This window comes from Anabrus simplex, chromosome 2 (assembly GCF_040414725.1).
Source record: "Anabrus simplex isolate iqAnaSimp1 chromosome 2, ASM4041472v1, whole genome shotgun sequence".
In the NCBI taxonomy this organism is placed as follows: Eukaryota; Metazoa; Arthropoda; class Insecta; order Orthoptera; family Tettigoniidae; genus Anabrus; species Anabrus simplex.
The window spans coordinates 749,779,183-749,795,484 of NC_090266.1; the positions used below are offsets into that span (position 1 = coordinate 749,779,183).

A 16,302-nucleotide genomic window follows, 5' to 3' on the forward strand; every position below is an offset into this window, starting at 1 on the left:
GCAGCCATACCTGGTCATAGCAGGTATTGCCCAGGGTCCGATGCTAAACCTAGGACAAGGTGATACTCAGTTCCCACGTCTCAGTGTTATCCCATTACTGCTTGCAATGGAGACTTTTGGTTGCTGGGTTATCTTCCTGACCTGGTTTCTCTCTCCTAAGGTGCCCATATTGATGTCAAGCCTTGCAGAACACAAAGTCAACATGAGGCACTAAGCACCAGAGCTCCAGTCCTTGTATAGACATGTCCCACGTAGCGTATACAGAGCTTAAAAGAATAATCAAATAAATAAAAGTTAAATGATAATAGTAATACGCTTTGGCATCCGGCTGTTCGGGGGACTGTGTTGTCAAATGGATACTACTGCAGGGTACATGGCGCTCCCACCCGATGGGTTGTGGATACCATCTGGGCTTTTGAGCATAATTGTACACGTAAGAAGCCCTTCCCCAATCAGCATGCACATAAATTTTGATTGGTCAACAAATAACCCTCAAGAGGGGAATGATGGCCACATGACCCTTTTAGTTGCCTTCTACTACAGGCAGAGATTACCTGTGGATGCAATCAAACCCTCCCTCCCATTCACAGGGGGTACAATTCATGATTCCAATGCCAACATCCACGTCCGCACCTAGGACGACCCATTTAGTCACCTCTTACAACAGGCAGGGGGGTACCATCACACAGATAGGTCTTATGGCGATGATGGGACAGGAAAGGCCTAGGAATTGGAAGGAATCGGCCGTGGCCTTAATTAAGGTACAGCCCCAGCATTTGCCTGGTAAGAAAATGGGAAACCACGGAAAACCATCTTCAGCGCTGCCAACAGTGGGGTTTGAACTCACTATCTCCCAGATGCGAGCTCACAGCTGCGCGCTCCTAACCACAAGCCAACTCACCCGGTAAAGATTTTTAGAGCAGCAAAAATTAAGTGCCTAGTATCAAACCTCACCCAGATGGACATTAATAATAATAATAATAATAATAATAATAATAATAATAATAATAATAATCATCATCATCATCATCATCATCATCATCATCAGGGTTAAGATTTTTAGGTGCAAATTTCAGATTAAAAAAGGGAAAAAGTGCTCAAGTAAGGTAAAAAAAAAAAAGGACAAAAAGGTGCTGGTTTATTCAACTAATTCAATGATTTCTCTTTCCTCTATTCTAGTTTACTGAATTACCAACAAGTACATCAAATTATCACTGATCAAAAGAAGGAAAAAACATGAAGCTGTTGTACTTCAAGACATTAAGCATCTCTACATTTTTAAAAGTATTCTATTAGGAGATAGAATGTCTTTGTAGATGCTAAATCTTCTTTCGACATCCACAGAAACCAGTGGGGCAAACCTTGTTTTCACTCGGAATGGCAACTCTACAGATGTGACGATTTCCTCAATGTCTGGATTCTTCTGAAGACTAGACTCAAGTTTGTCTTTGGCAAAGCCATCTAACCGCTCCCTCACAGAAGTAAAAATATCCCACTGTTTTTCCTTTTCAAGACCTTGTTCTTCTAATCGTTTAATAATTGCAGTCAGGTACTTGTAACTATGGACACAATATAGTTCTGTCTGCAAATTATGTATTTTCTACAGTAAATTGCACCTGCGATGACTGGATCCAAAGAAAGCACAAACTCTCTAATTTTGTCAAAATTCTCACACAACATAGCAGCACACTCAATTCATGATCCCCAGTGAGTAACGACCAGGAAATTTGGAAGGGGCAGGCCAGTGGTTTCCCTGTAGGCAACAACATGACTTGGAGCTTTCAGTAGAATTTTCTTCAGGGCAGAGATGAACTGATTTGAGATGTCATATTTGTTCCTTATAGATTCACAAACCCTGTGAACCAAGCATGTCACATGCTTCAACTTAAGGAATAAAGGTTTCAATTGGTTAACAGCTGAAACCATGTATGGAACTTGGTCCGTAACCACAAGAAGTTTTTCAAACTCAATACCAGTAGGCCAGAGTTTTTGGCAAAAGTCCATAATTGATTGCATTACTGTACTGGCATTGGCTTTCTGCAGCTTATACATTTTTAACAACTTGGGCTTAACGTTCTCCCCTGCTAAGGGAAAACTAAAATGTTCCAAATATATCATTACATTGAGTCTATGGTTTCATCTACAATGATTCCCACATTGCAATCAGACACTTTCTCCTTGATTCTTTGTATGGTTTCTTAACAAACAGGCTCCATGTAGTTTTTTCTTAAAGTACTCTCATCGGGCATTGACATCTTTGTGTATTTTTCAAGAAATCCCTTGAAAGCTGGATGGTTCAGCTTATTGAGTGTAATTCCTGCTCGCGATAGAGCTGCACACAAATCTATGTTTAATTCCTTCAAATTTTGGCTTTTTGAAGAATTCTGTTGAAACGCATTTCATAATAGAGGTTGCTGCGATTTGATGCTTAGAGCTGAAAATGTGTTGTTTGATGCAATCTCGCTGGTGTTTTTCATCTAACAAAATTCTTGAATCACAAATAGTACATCGCATAACAGTTCCATCAGTGTCTATGAAATCTTGTTTTGAATTCCTGAGCCAGAGCAATAAATCATGCTCTGGACACCTTTGGCATGGTAAAATTTAGTAGTACACTCGTTTAGTAATGTAACAAAGTGCTAACACCAGTTCACTTGCTAACTCAATGTGACTATCACACAACTCACTCTTGCGCTCACTCGCTCACTTTCTGTCCACACTCTCTTATAACACCGCGACAGTTACCAGAATGTTCTCATTCATGCTGGAACTGCAGTTTCAGCGATTTCTAGTAGCTTCGAGCACAACCCAATCTCAATTTTCGGAACTACACGGGTGCGGTTGCCGACATCTCTGCATCACCAACCTCCACCTCCATGCAAACAGATGACGTCTCTCACAGTAACAAACTCACACTCACAAACAGCAGGTTACTGATTCTGGTGGGATAGAATCACTCATTGTCAACTGCATTATTGCGGGCTACATTATAGCGGTAAAGGGAGAGAAAGAGGTTTCGTCGAACACACAATTATTTTCCATTGCTGCAGGTGTGCTTTCTACTCCCGCGCGGTGTATACTGAAAGAGGTAGGCTTACTATTCACACCTACACAGCAAGCTGAGGAGACGTTAATTGAAAGTCATATATTTTATATAGATTAGAAATCTTATAGAATAAGTTGGAATTAAAATTGAAAGAAAAAAGGGGGAAAATGGTATTATGGGCATGGTTGGGGGAAAAAGGGACAAAAGTTCCAAAAAAGGGAAAAAGATGCATGAAAAATGCCTTTTTGCAACTAGAAAAAAAATTTCACACTTTGATATCTTTCTGAACAGCTTCAATTTACCCTAACAAAAAAGGTGTGCACCTAAAAATCCTAACCCTTTTAATAATAATAATAATAATAATAATAATAATAATAATAATAATAAGTTGCACTTGCCAGTTATGGCCATTTATTACACCACCTATACAACAGCAACACGACTATAACAACATACACTGTAACGTCACTTTTCCACATAGTTTCCAAGAAACTCCAAACATTCCTGCGAACGCACAACCAACTTGTCAATGCCGGATGCATAGAAATTTCCTCCAGCGTTCTGCAACCACTCTGAGACAGCGGCCTTCACCTCCTCATCGGTCCGAAAACGTCTACCACCGAGCTCCGTTTTGAGCTTACCGAACAGATGAAAGTTACATGGCGCTAGGTCGGGACTGTAGGGTGGATGTTGCCAGACCTCCCAACTGAAACGCTGCAGCAGTTCTCTCGTTTGGCGGGTCTTGTGAGGTGTTGCGTTATCGTGCAACAAAATCACACCGGCGCTCAATTTCCCCCGGCGCTTCTCTTTAATTGCTTGACGCAACCGGTGCAACGTTTGACAATACGACACCGCGTTCATCGTCGTTCCTTTTGGCATGAATTCCACGTGCAGCAAACCCTCCATGTCAAAGAACACTGTCACCATAACCTTGCCAGCTGAAGGTTGAACCTTGGCCTTCTTTAGTTGTGGTGATGAGGGGTGCACCCATTCCATTGATGTTCGCTTCGTTTCGGGGGTGAAGTGGTGGACCCACATTTCGTCGCCTGTGACGATTCGCCGCAGAAATCCGTTGCCGTCTGTGGTATACCGTTACAAAAATGCCAGGGAGGATTGGAAACGTTGTCCCTTGTGCTCATCGGTGAGAAGATGTGGGACCCATCTTTGACACAGCGTACGATATCCAAGGTCCTGGTGAACAATGGCGAACACACTGCCATATGACATGTTCAGCTGCGTCGCGATTTCTCTCAGTTTAATGCGCCGGTTCTGTCTAATGATCACATTCACACTGTTGACCTTTGCACGGGTCCTGGACGTTGCGGGCCTGCCTTCGCAATGGTTGTCCGTGATATCCGAGCGTCCAGCTTCGAATTGCTGACACCACTTTACGATACCTTGCCGGGAAATGGCTCGCTCCCCATACACAGCACTAATTTCACAATGAATGTCCGTGCAATTCTTCCTTTTGGCCCAAAGGAATCGGATTGTCGCACGCACCTCGTATTTGGAGTGAACGTCCAGTTGACGTTGGACGCTATTCACCCAATACTAGACGAGGCACCACAGCGACCTGCCTAACAGACGTGTGGGCAGTGTCTGTCCCTTTCTACGCTGTGCCCACGTTTGCGACACACAGCGCGCTGCTGCAGGGCGTTAGTGCAACTAACCTTTTGATCCACCTACGTAATAATTATTATTATTAATAATAATGTTATTTGCTTTACGTCCCACTAACTACTCTTACGGTTTTCGGAGACGCCAAAATTTAGTCCCGCAGGAGTTCTTTTATGTGCTGGTAAATCTTCTGACACAAGGCTGATCATTGACTAGGGAAAGATCATTATGTTATAGACAAATAAGAAAGAACTTCTTCAATTCTTGAAAGACAAGGACTTCGTCATCCTTGGGCTACGTAAGAAAAAATGCAAAAGAAGAGAAGAAATGACACTGAAGGATAGGTAAATAATTTTTTTTTAGAATATACAAGAAAAAATTAAGTATGTATATGACAGGATAATCATATTAAGAGGACGGATGATCTTGATGTTGGCCACATAAAACAATCATCATTTCACAGAAAATTCAGTCAGATAATGGAGAAAGTTATTTGCTTAAATATATGACCCACACATTGGAGATAAAAACACTGAAGTGAAGATATTTTTCTTGTTAAAGTTTAAAAGTCACACCAATACACTGAAGGTTTTCTGTGACATAAGAATGAGAAAGAGCTAGGACTGGAAAGGAAGCGACCGTAGCCTTAATTAAGGTATAGCCCCAGCATTTGCCTGGTGTGAAAATGGGAAACCATGCAAAACTATCTTCGGGGCTGCCGACAGTGGGATTCGAACCATCACTCACAAATACAAGTTCACAGCTAAGGGACCCTAACTGCATGGCCAACTCACCCTGTGGGGAAATGTATACAAAATGAGTGACTAATAATAGTGGGAGATATGAATATTGAAGGGGTAAGGTTTATTAACTAACTCTAATAATTACTTACACAACTGCACAGTTCAGGCTCGTTCTCTCTCTGTTCTCACTGTTCAGTCACACTAATTATTCACTCTGGCGCTTACAGCTAAAATAATTACACTACATACACTTTTGCAACTGTCAACTTGACCCTAGGGCAGTTAACGATTAAACTCACTGTATAACTAAAGTGGCTGCACAGTGCACAGTTTGCACACGTGCAATACAGTCTCACAACTCTGAACGTGATACACAGTCCATGCACTCGCAGCAATCTTAGATCACTGTCCCTCGTCATTCAGCTGCACAGTTCTGCATCTGTCGTCAGTTCACACACAACAGTACTCACTCCACAGCAATATCACACACAGAACTGAACTGTCACAATCACTGGTAGAAGTGAACCCTTGAAGCTTGTCCGGCCTGCCTTACATAAGGAGATCGGCCCTTCCACATACTTCATGAAAGTGGAAGTCCATCGAAACCACTAGAATCAGAAAGATCTGGGTTCTTTTTTTTTCTAAATGATTTCTTTACATCAGACCAACACAGATCGGTCTTACAGCGACGATGTGATAGGAAAGGGCTAGGAGCAGAAAGAAAGCAACTGTGGCCTTAATTAATGTACAGCCCCAGAATTTATCTGGTATGAAAATGGGAAACCATATAAAACCCATCTTCACTGCTAGAGACAGTGTGGTTCAAACAGTCGCTGGGTTCCTCTTCAGGTCCTTTCTTGCCCTGTCAGGGAGGCCTGCGATGAGGTCACAGAGCAACGACAGTAGTGGTGACAGAGAGGGCTGGCCTTGCATGCTTGGTTCTTCCCTGAATTTTTGCTGCAGCAAAAAGTGGGTGGGGTCATAATATGGTGATGTCACTCACGGCTGATCCAGGCTGACTGGTTCCACCCACGGCCTTACATTAAAATGGCAGACACAACCACACTATGGAATAGAGGAAGTAAAACCCGGATCAACAATATATTGAGGAACAAAGTAATTTATAAATAACTTTTCTGAACTGATACAATTAATTATACTGGTGGCTGATTTACAATTCTGGTGGCCTATACTCATATCCAGTCCACTGGCAACCTGCAGATCTATTAAATTTGGTATTTGTTATTTGAAAAGAACATTTTTTCTAAACCGTATGCTGTACCCAAAAAACTTATTGGTATTTGTGCTCTATTTACTAAGTTGTTGACAAATTAAATGTGGTAGTTGTTGCTTCTCTGCGAGGTTAACTTTACCTGAGATTGTTCTGTGTACCTCTAACTACTTATAATATATTTTCTTCCTCAGTGCTTCTTTTTTTCTGCTTTCATACTTTCAAAACATATAACAACAGTGTTCACACATTCCTTTGAAATACAGGGTGATTCTAAAATACTTTTACAAACTTTGGAGATGGGTTCCTTACACTGAAATAAGAAAAAAGGTGATATAAACATATGTCCCAAATGATAATGATGATAATGAAAACATTCTCAAACTAATTTGTAAAAAAAGGGAAGTCTACTTATCCCTTACACAAGACCCTTCCTCTGTAATGAAGAAAGCGCGTTTCCAAGAGCTTAAGTTGAAATGTCAGGCTGATATACGACAGATGAAAAATGAATGGTGGCAGCAGAAAGCCAAGGAACTCCAGACTTTGTCCGATACCAGAGACCTTCAGAATTTCTATGAAAAACTAAAGGAAATTTTTGAGCCCTCTCGCTCTTCATCAGGTGTGCTGAAAGCCATTGACAATGACACCATCCTTACAGACAGTCGAGACATATTAAGACGGTGGAAGGAACACTTCAACCTACTTTTGAATCGAAGCTCAACTGCTGCCAAAGACTTCCTCCAACAAGTGCCACAATATCCTCTGCAACTGTGGATGGTAGTCCAACCAACCTTCCATAAATTCACCAAAGCCCTCAAAAGTATGAAACCAAGAAAATCTCCCGGACCAGATAACATCCCTCGAGAACTTATTGAAAGTGGAGGACTATCTTTGAAGACCAGGATTTTCTCCCTAATTCTAATAATTTGGGAAACACAGAAGGTGCCTGCCGACATTAAAAATGCCACCACAGGTACCATTTTCAAGAAAGGTGATTGAGGTGTCTGTGGCAATTATCATGGTATTTCCCTACTATCCATAGCAAGAAAAGTTCTGGCTAGGATTTTGCTGAACAGTCTTCAGACTGTCTCCAAAATGGTACTCCCTGAGTCTCAATCTGGGTTTCGGACCTCAAGAGGTACCATTGACATGATCTTTTGTGCTAGACAAATCCAAGAGAAATGCAGAGAAAAACAAGTCCCGCTTCTTTTGGATTTCACAATCTGGAAAAGGCCTTTGATTCTGTTCCTAGAGAAGCTATGTGGATAGTATAACGGCACTTTGCCTGTCCTGACCGTTTTGTAGGCTTTGTCCAGGCTCTTCATAATGGAATGTTTGGACGAGTTCTTCACCAGAATGAGCTATCAGAAGAATTTCCTATCATAAACGGGCTTAAGAAAGGCTGCGTGCTTGCCTCCACTCTTTTCGCCCTGTACTTGGCAGCCATGCTTCACGAGACTTCTACTATCGACCATGCAGGTGTGGAAATTAAGTTTCTGTATGATGGCAGACTGTTCAACCAAACCAGGCTCCGTTCTGAGAGATTGACTCATAATACTCGGATAATGGAGCTTCAATATGCTGATGACAACCTGTCCATACACCTGAGGAGCTTCAAACATCCATCAACTGGCTTAAGGAAGCTTATGAACGATTCGGTCTGACCATCAACACCCATAAGCTAAAGTACTTAAACAGCCAGCACCAGGTGATACTGTCCCTGAACTAAATGTCACCATAGCAGGAACACATCTTGAACAAGTAGAACAATTCACCTACCATGGTAGTATTCTAACTACACAATGCAACTCAGAAAAGGATGTGGAAAATAGAATACGCTCTGCCCATGCAGCTTACGGCCGCCTCTCTCACAGAGTTTTCCTGAATAAGGATATCAAATTATATACCAAACTAATGGTGTACCGAGCTGTAGTCATAACAACATTACTTTGTGTATGTGAAACCTGGACACTTTATCATTATGACATAAAGAAACTGGAACGCTTCCATCAGCAGAAACTTAGATCCATCATAAACATCAAATGGGATGACTACATGAGCAATGCAGCAGTTCTTGACGAGGCACATATGAACAGCATAGAAGCCTTCATCATCACTCATCGGCTTAGATAGGTTGGTCACATCCAGCATATGAATGATAGCGGACTGCCTCAACAACTTCTCTACGGTGAGATTGGTCATGGCAAAAGGCCTCAAGGTGCTCCTTTGAAACGTTATAAAGACCAGCTTAAGAAGACTATGAATAGCACCAACATAAATGCTGACAGCTGGGCAACAACAGCACAAAACTGTGTTCTCTGGCGCAAAGCTACTGCAGAAGGTGTCTCACTTTTTGAGCAGGCACGTCGCAGACAAGAAACTGAAAGACACGAAAAGCGGAAACTACGTCAGATCCAACCACGTCCTCCACCCACCTTTAGATGCGACTTGTGTGGCCACATGTTTCAAGCAAAGATTGGCTTGATCAGTCATCAGCGACATCTCCAAGGAGCCAATAGACTTTAAGAGGAACTGCAAGAGAAAAACGTATTCTCGGAAAAGAGTAGCAGCTGATGACATACTTTCAAAACATGTAACAAGTGTTCACACATCCCTTTGAAATACACGGTTATTCTAAAATACTTTTACAAACTTTGGCGATTGGTTCCTTACACTGAAACAAGAAAAAAGGTGATATAAACATATGTGCCAAATCGTTTTGTTTTTGCATTAATTTATTAATGAAAATTTATGTTTATGTTTAATGGATTTCCAAGTCTAGCCCAACAACTTCATTTATCTATACTTGTATTCTACGTAGACAGTAATGCTTTGTTATGGAAACATGTTTATATTTGTTACTAGACATTTGTGTACCTGTAGTGAGTTCACTGAAAGTGTACCTATTAGTCTGTCTTTAACGTTTCAATTGTGTACATGTTGCAGTGAAAGTGTTCCATTCAACCATGGCAGGATATTCATTTCACGAGTACGAAAACTTGATTTTTATGTATGGCCGCACGAATGGTGGTAATGAATGCGAGGCTGCACGACCGTATCAGAGGTCGTTTCCAGACTGAAGACAGCCAAGTCATCCAACCTTTGCTGCTGTTTATCATAGTGTTGCTGAGACAGGATCCGTAGCACCAAAGACTACTGATCGAGGAAGACCAAGAATTGCTTGTACGTCTGAAAGGGTCCTGATTCATAAAATATTTTTTTAACTAATATTACTGTATTAGTAAGGAACCAATAACATTAATACAGTATTTACTCTCATATTAGACCCCCCCCCCCCATGGCTCTTTGGGACAAAGAAAATGAAAACAATAAATCTTGCATACAAGACTCCCCAACGTAATTCATCAGAGAAGAACAACGATTCTGCTTCGAAGCGGGTACAAGCCTTACTGCAGCTCTGATGACATCACACAAATTTGAGAGTAGTTTCATCCGTACGACCTATGCAATGAAAACGCGTCTCAAAGTCATGCGGTACGTCTGTGTTTCGTAGTTAAGAAATGTCGCCTCCGTAGCGTAGGCCTACTACAGCTCTGATGACGTCATACAAATACGTGAATAGTTTCGTGTCCGACCTACACAATTACTGTAAAGCAAGCATCAGTTATGCTATATGTCTGTTTTTTTGTAGTTAAGAATGTCCGCCAGTGTAATGGTTAGCACAATTAGCTGCCGTTCTCGGGGGTCTGAGTTTGATTCCCGGTACCGTATTGCCCGAGATTTAAGAATGGCAGGAAAATTGATATGCGGTAAAAATGGTACATGCAGCTCCCCTCCATTGGGGGCTGCACCATCTCAGGATGGGGAAACTAATTTACTTTAGTTAACCCTTTCAGTCCCAAATTATTAATTTTGGGAAAATTTTTTTCTCTTTTAGAACAGTTTTAGAACACAGTGATCATGTTTATTAACAATTTTCAAAATTTTCCACATAAATTTAGAAAATCCAGCATGTTGCTCTTGGTTAACATTGGGAACCTGTGGTAACATTCAAATGCGACATACATATTTCACAGAGCAATTTACATGTGTTCTTCTGTACACAAAATTATATCTTACAAACAAAATAAGCTATATGTAACATTGTCTCATTATATAATTCTACAAAAGTGAATAGAGCAGTAAATCATGCATCAAAATTTAATGTTTCCTCAATTATTTTTTATGAAATTGGAAGAAGCAGTTCTTAGCTCCTGTCAAGCAATATTACCTCTGCATTTAGAGCAGGTCAGCTTGGTGATTCTACTGGGACAAAATTTACATCGGCCTTTCTTCGTTTTATACTGAGGCCAGTGTCCATATGCATCATACATGATATTGACTGGTTTTGGAGCAAACATTTTTTTCGACTGGGTTCTGGAATTGGACTGTCACTTGATTGCCCACACTTTCGATTCAGAACCTTCTCTGCCTTAGTCAATGCTTGAGATATTTCTAACTGAAATTGTACAAGGGAATACATACATTTTCACTTAGCTGCTTTTTATGCCTACGTTACAGTAGTCAACTACTTACTACTGCAACACTAATACACCAAAACATAATTCCCATATACCATTTGACCAATCTAATGTCCGCTCTGTATAGCTCAAGCTACATATCTGCTAGATCTACTCCCCCATGAACTGATTATATTCTTTCACCACTTGGGGACAGACTATTTCCACAGTTTTCTTTTCCGACTGGCTCCATCATTGGCATTTATCTTCTGGACCTACACCTACATATGTAGAAATAAAGATGAATGCCTTCCTATCGAACCACCAAATCACTATCTCCGAAGTCAGACAATGTCCCGTCAACAAGCTCCTCAAGAATATCCTCAATTTCTGTCTCTTTCAGTTCCTAACCAAAATACTTCATTTTGCTCTTTTTTTTTTTTTTGCTAGAGGCTTTACGTCGCACCGACACAGATAGGTCTTATGGCGACGATGGGATAGGAAAGGCCTAGGAGTTAGAAGGAAGCAGCCGTGGCCTTAATTAAGGTACAACCCCAGCATTTGCCTGGTGTGAAAATGGGAAACCATGAAAGACCATCTTCAGGGCTGCCGACAGTGGGATTCGAATCCACTATAACCCAGATGCAAGCTCACAGCCGCGCGCCTCTAACCGCACAGCCAATTCGCCTGGTGCAAATGTTTTCATAAACATTTCAGAAAACGTAAACTGACTAATACAATGTGAAAATTACTAAGGAGAGATATGAGGAAGGCTGATAGAGTACGCAAAGTGTACCACCGGTTCTCTTCGACAGCGAAGAAGACGGGCGGGCGCAGGGAGAAGGGAAACGTGTGGTGGCGAACCAGAAGGAGGGGCGGAGGTGTGTAGGGGAGGAGGTGTAGAGGCATGTCTCCAGGCACGCAGAGGCTTAGCATTGGCCAGCAGGTATTCATCGCTGATCATGCGGAATTTGAAATGTCGCAACTTTTAGGCCCCTTAGTTAACGCCCTAATGAATGTCATCACCAAAAATTGATGCCGTCATCTTTTTTACGTGTACCTCAATGTGTTTTCCAAGTTTCATCGCGATCAACGACTTAACCATTGCTGATGTTCCCTTGTAAGTGGAATGTCCCGAGATGTCAGTGGAGAGATGGCATGGAATGACATTAGTAGACGAATAACTTTGAGTGGGGTCTTTAAAAGTAGGAAAGATTACAATTTTGAAGATAAAGTTGGATTTCAAGAGGACAAATTGGGGCAAATATTTGTTTATAGGAAGAGGAGTTAGGACCGGGCGAGTTGGCCGTACGGTTAGGGGCACGCGGCTGTGAGCTTGCATCCAGGAGATAGTGGGTTTGAATCCCACTGTCGGCAGCCCTGAATATGGTTTTCCGTGGTTTCCCATTTTCACACCAGGCAAATGCTGGGTCTATACCTTAATTAAAGCCACAGCCGCTTCCTGCCAACTCCTAGGCCTTTCCTATCCCATCATCACCATAAGACCTATCTGTGTCGGTGCAACGTAAAGCTACTAGCAAAAAAAAAAAAAAAAGAAAGAAAAAAAGTAGTTAGCTATTGGAATAACTTACCAAGGGAGATGTTCAATAAATTTCCAATTTCTTTGCAATATTTAAGAAAAGGCTAGGAAAACAGGAGATAAGAGTATCTGCCACCTGGGTGACTGCCCTAAATGCAGATCATTAGTGACTGATTAATAGATATGGAACAGGGCCCAGGCGGAACACATTCTCCAGTCTGTTGAAGAAGATCCAGATATCAAAGCAAATGACTCTGGCATGTGGTATGTTTCTAAGTGCAGCATGGAGGATACTTCACGAGCAGCTCCTGTAGCTGTATCATTTTCAACATGTGCAGGGCCTTTTGGCTCCCAATCACCCATCATGGGAGAACATTTGCCGATGATCCTTGCACTAACTGTTAACCTGTTGTTTGTCTTGAGGCAATGTTTGGAAGAGATGAAATAACAAATTTCTACAACCTAGAACGGGCAGTTCTTAATCTTCGTGATACTGTTCAGGCTAGACATCAGCATGAGTTTAAGATTAATGTGTAGGCTGGAATTGTAGGCAACTGTCTGGTAGGTCCATATGTTCTCCCAGCATGTCTTACAGGTGCTTCCTACAGGGGCTTTATTCAGAACACTCTCCTAGACTTACTAGAAGATGTGCCTTTGCAAATAAGAAGAAACATGTGGTTTATGCATGATGGAGCTCCAGCACATTTAACTGTTGGATTTTTTATTATGGACACTCAAGTTTAGGCTTTAATTACAAATGAACTAATAGACTTCTTGCAATGCGAGTTATACCAATATTTTCCTTGTTTGATTCTACATTAGCGTATATAAGACATTGTTTTCGACATTCATTAAATATTTTTAATTTGTGGTTGTAATAAATATTGCCCGGGTTTTTGGCTTCTTCTCTAGGAAGCGCTCACTTAGAAATATATCAAGGAAAACTTGTCTGATGGTAATGAAATTTTTATATGTTATAACCACATGTATTTTTAGTGTAATACTCAAGTTACAATGTTTTTCAACGACCCCAAAAAAAGTTCTTATCATTTTTCTAAAGCAACTATTTCTCAGCCCAGCATAAATGTACAGCAGCAAACTTGGGCTTGTTTTCAAGCACTCAGTCATGGTTATCAGAAACTACAACAACAGTAACCGTACAGTGTGGTACCGAATTTATGAAGAGTAATATTGAAAGGAGGTTTTGTGTAAGCCGGACCGCGCGATTAACAGCAGGCCGGGTGGTGAAATCGGGCGCAGTGTTGCCGCGTTCAGTAGTAATGAACACAGCTTTTAGTTTACTTTCAACCTTTAATTATATTTCCTCTTATAAATTCCACAGTTGCTGCAACCCGACATACCTACCTTATGATATACTAATAATTTGTTGGTTATTTTGATCCACCTTTTCAATACATTTTACAGTTTGTGTTGCTAAGTTGTAATGTTACAACACTAATTTACCGGGACATGTTTCGCTTTTATTCATAAGCATCATCAGCCTATACTATTGCCTCAAGGTTTGTCATTTTTGGGTTGTTGTTACAAATTTCATTACATTAAATGTAAATCTGATTTCAGTGATAATATTTAAAACAAGAATAATATACACATTAAAAATTATGACAATATGATTTGAAATGTTAAAAATGTTAACAAATTGTTAGTATATCATAGCATAGTTCAATACGGGTCTAATAATGAGATTAGTTACATGTAATACCTACCTTAGACGAATTACAGACTTAAGAGCACAGGGCTACGAGAGCTTCTTTACAGGCGAAACCTGGTGCGGATAGAACCATACTATGAAATATGGGTGGAAAGAAAACGTGGTTAAAGCTTTAGAAAACAACTCTAATAACTATAATCTGTACAAAGGGTACATTCAGCAAATTTATGGATGGCGTGGAGGGTTCAAAACACCGTCTGGAGTTGGGAAACGCATCATAATTTTACACATCGGAAGTAAAGAAGGATTTCTTGATGGTGAAGAATTTTGTTTTATTGGCAAGAAAGGAAGTGATGATTACCATAATGAGATGAACTCAACTCATTATGAAGAATGGTTCATGAAAGTTTTTAGTTTATTGCCTCAAAGATCGGCTGTCGTTATAGATCAAGCTTCACAATCATACGATGGTCGGTCCTTCATCTAAAAACCCGAACATATCATGGCTGAAACCTGAAATTATATCTTGGATAACATCAAAGAATATTTCACTATCACCTGGAGTTGACGATTATAACAAATTAACTAAATCAGAGCTGATTGTCCTTGTCAGGCCTTATTTTCAAACACAGGTAAAGAAGCTGGAACAACTGACTAAATGACTTCGACCAGATGTACAGTTTGTTTGGTTACCAGTGACCCATTGCGAGCTTAATCCACTCGAGCTCATTTGGGCTTATGAAAATGGGAAAATAGCAAAAACAAATATGGCTAACACATTAGAAAATGCTATAGGTATGGAAGCACTTAACCCTTTATGCCGAGAAGCCTTACGTACCATGAACCCTGAACTCTGGAAACAAAGTATTAAACACGTTAAGAAAATTGAAGACCACTACTGGGAAAAAGATGGACTGTCTGAAAATGTCCCTTATTTCGAGCCAGTCATAATCAACATGAATGACAGCAGCACCAATTCACCGGAACACAGTGATTTTTCAGACAAAGAAAATTGATAGAATTAAATATTGTAAATATATGTAAATAATAATGCAAATAACTCTTGTCAAAAATTGTACAGTGTGATATTTCTAAATTAGGAAGTCAACCATTTTTAAACCTGCCATTGAAGGTCCAAAGCCCTTATGAGAAAAGGTGATGGGAAGTGGAATTTCTAAGAGGAAATAACATTAAATGTTGAAAGCTGTGTTCATTGCGCGCGTGATTACTACTGAACGCGGCAACACTGCGCTCGATTTCACCACCCGGCCTGCTGTTAATCACACGGTCCTGCGTACACAAAACCTCCTTTCAATATTATTCTTCATAAATTTGGTACCACACTGTACGGTTACAGTTGTTGTAGTTCTGATAACCATGACTGAGTGCTTCAAAACAAGCCCCAGTTTGCTGCTGTACATTTATCCTGGGCTGAGAAAGAGTTGCTTTAGAAAAATAAGAACTTTTTTCGGGGTGGTTGAAAAAAATTGTAACTTGAGTATTACACTACAAACACATGTGGTTATAACACACAAAAATTTCATTGCAATTCGACACGTAGTTTTTCTTGTATATATTTCTAAGCGAGTGCTTCCTAGAGAAGAAGCCAAAAACCCGGGTGATATTTATTACAACCACAAATAAAAAAATATTTAATGAACGTCAAAAACAGTGTGTCTTATATACACTAATGTAGAATTAAACAAGGAAAATATTGGTATAACTTGTATTGCAATAGGCCTATTAGTTCATTTGTAATTAAAGCCTAAACTCGAGTATCCATAATAAAAAATTCGACAGTAGTCTCTTTTTTTCGAGATGCTTCGGCTGGTATCTATCATGAGAGATGGTTTGGTAGAGGAGCACCATTTCCATGGCCTGTACATTCCCCGGATCTCAATCATTTGGCTAAGGGCACCTTAAACAATTGGTTTCGCAGCAGACAACCGGGATGAAAAAACTCTTCAACATGTCATGGAACCCTGCGAAACAA

The 16,302-nt window shown here is 40.5% G+C and overlaps 1 protein-coding gene across 1 annotated transcript in view; it reads right to left on the minus strand.

Moving 5' to 3' along the window:
• Positions 1–16,302, minus strand: part of Elp2 (elongator complex protein 2) — a 273,780-nt gene that overhangs the window by 179,608 nt on the left and 77,870 nt on the right. The gene's annotated exons all lie outside the window — the stretch shown is intronic.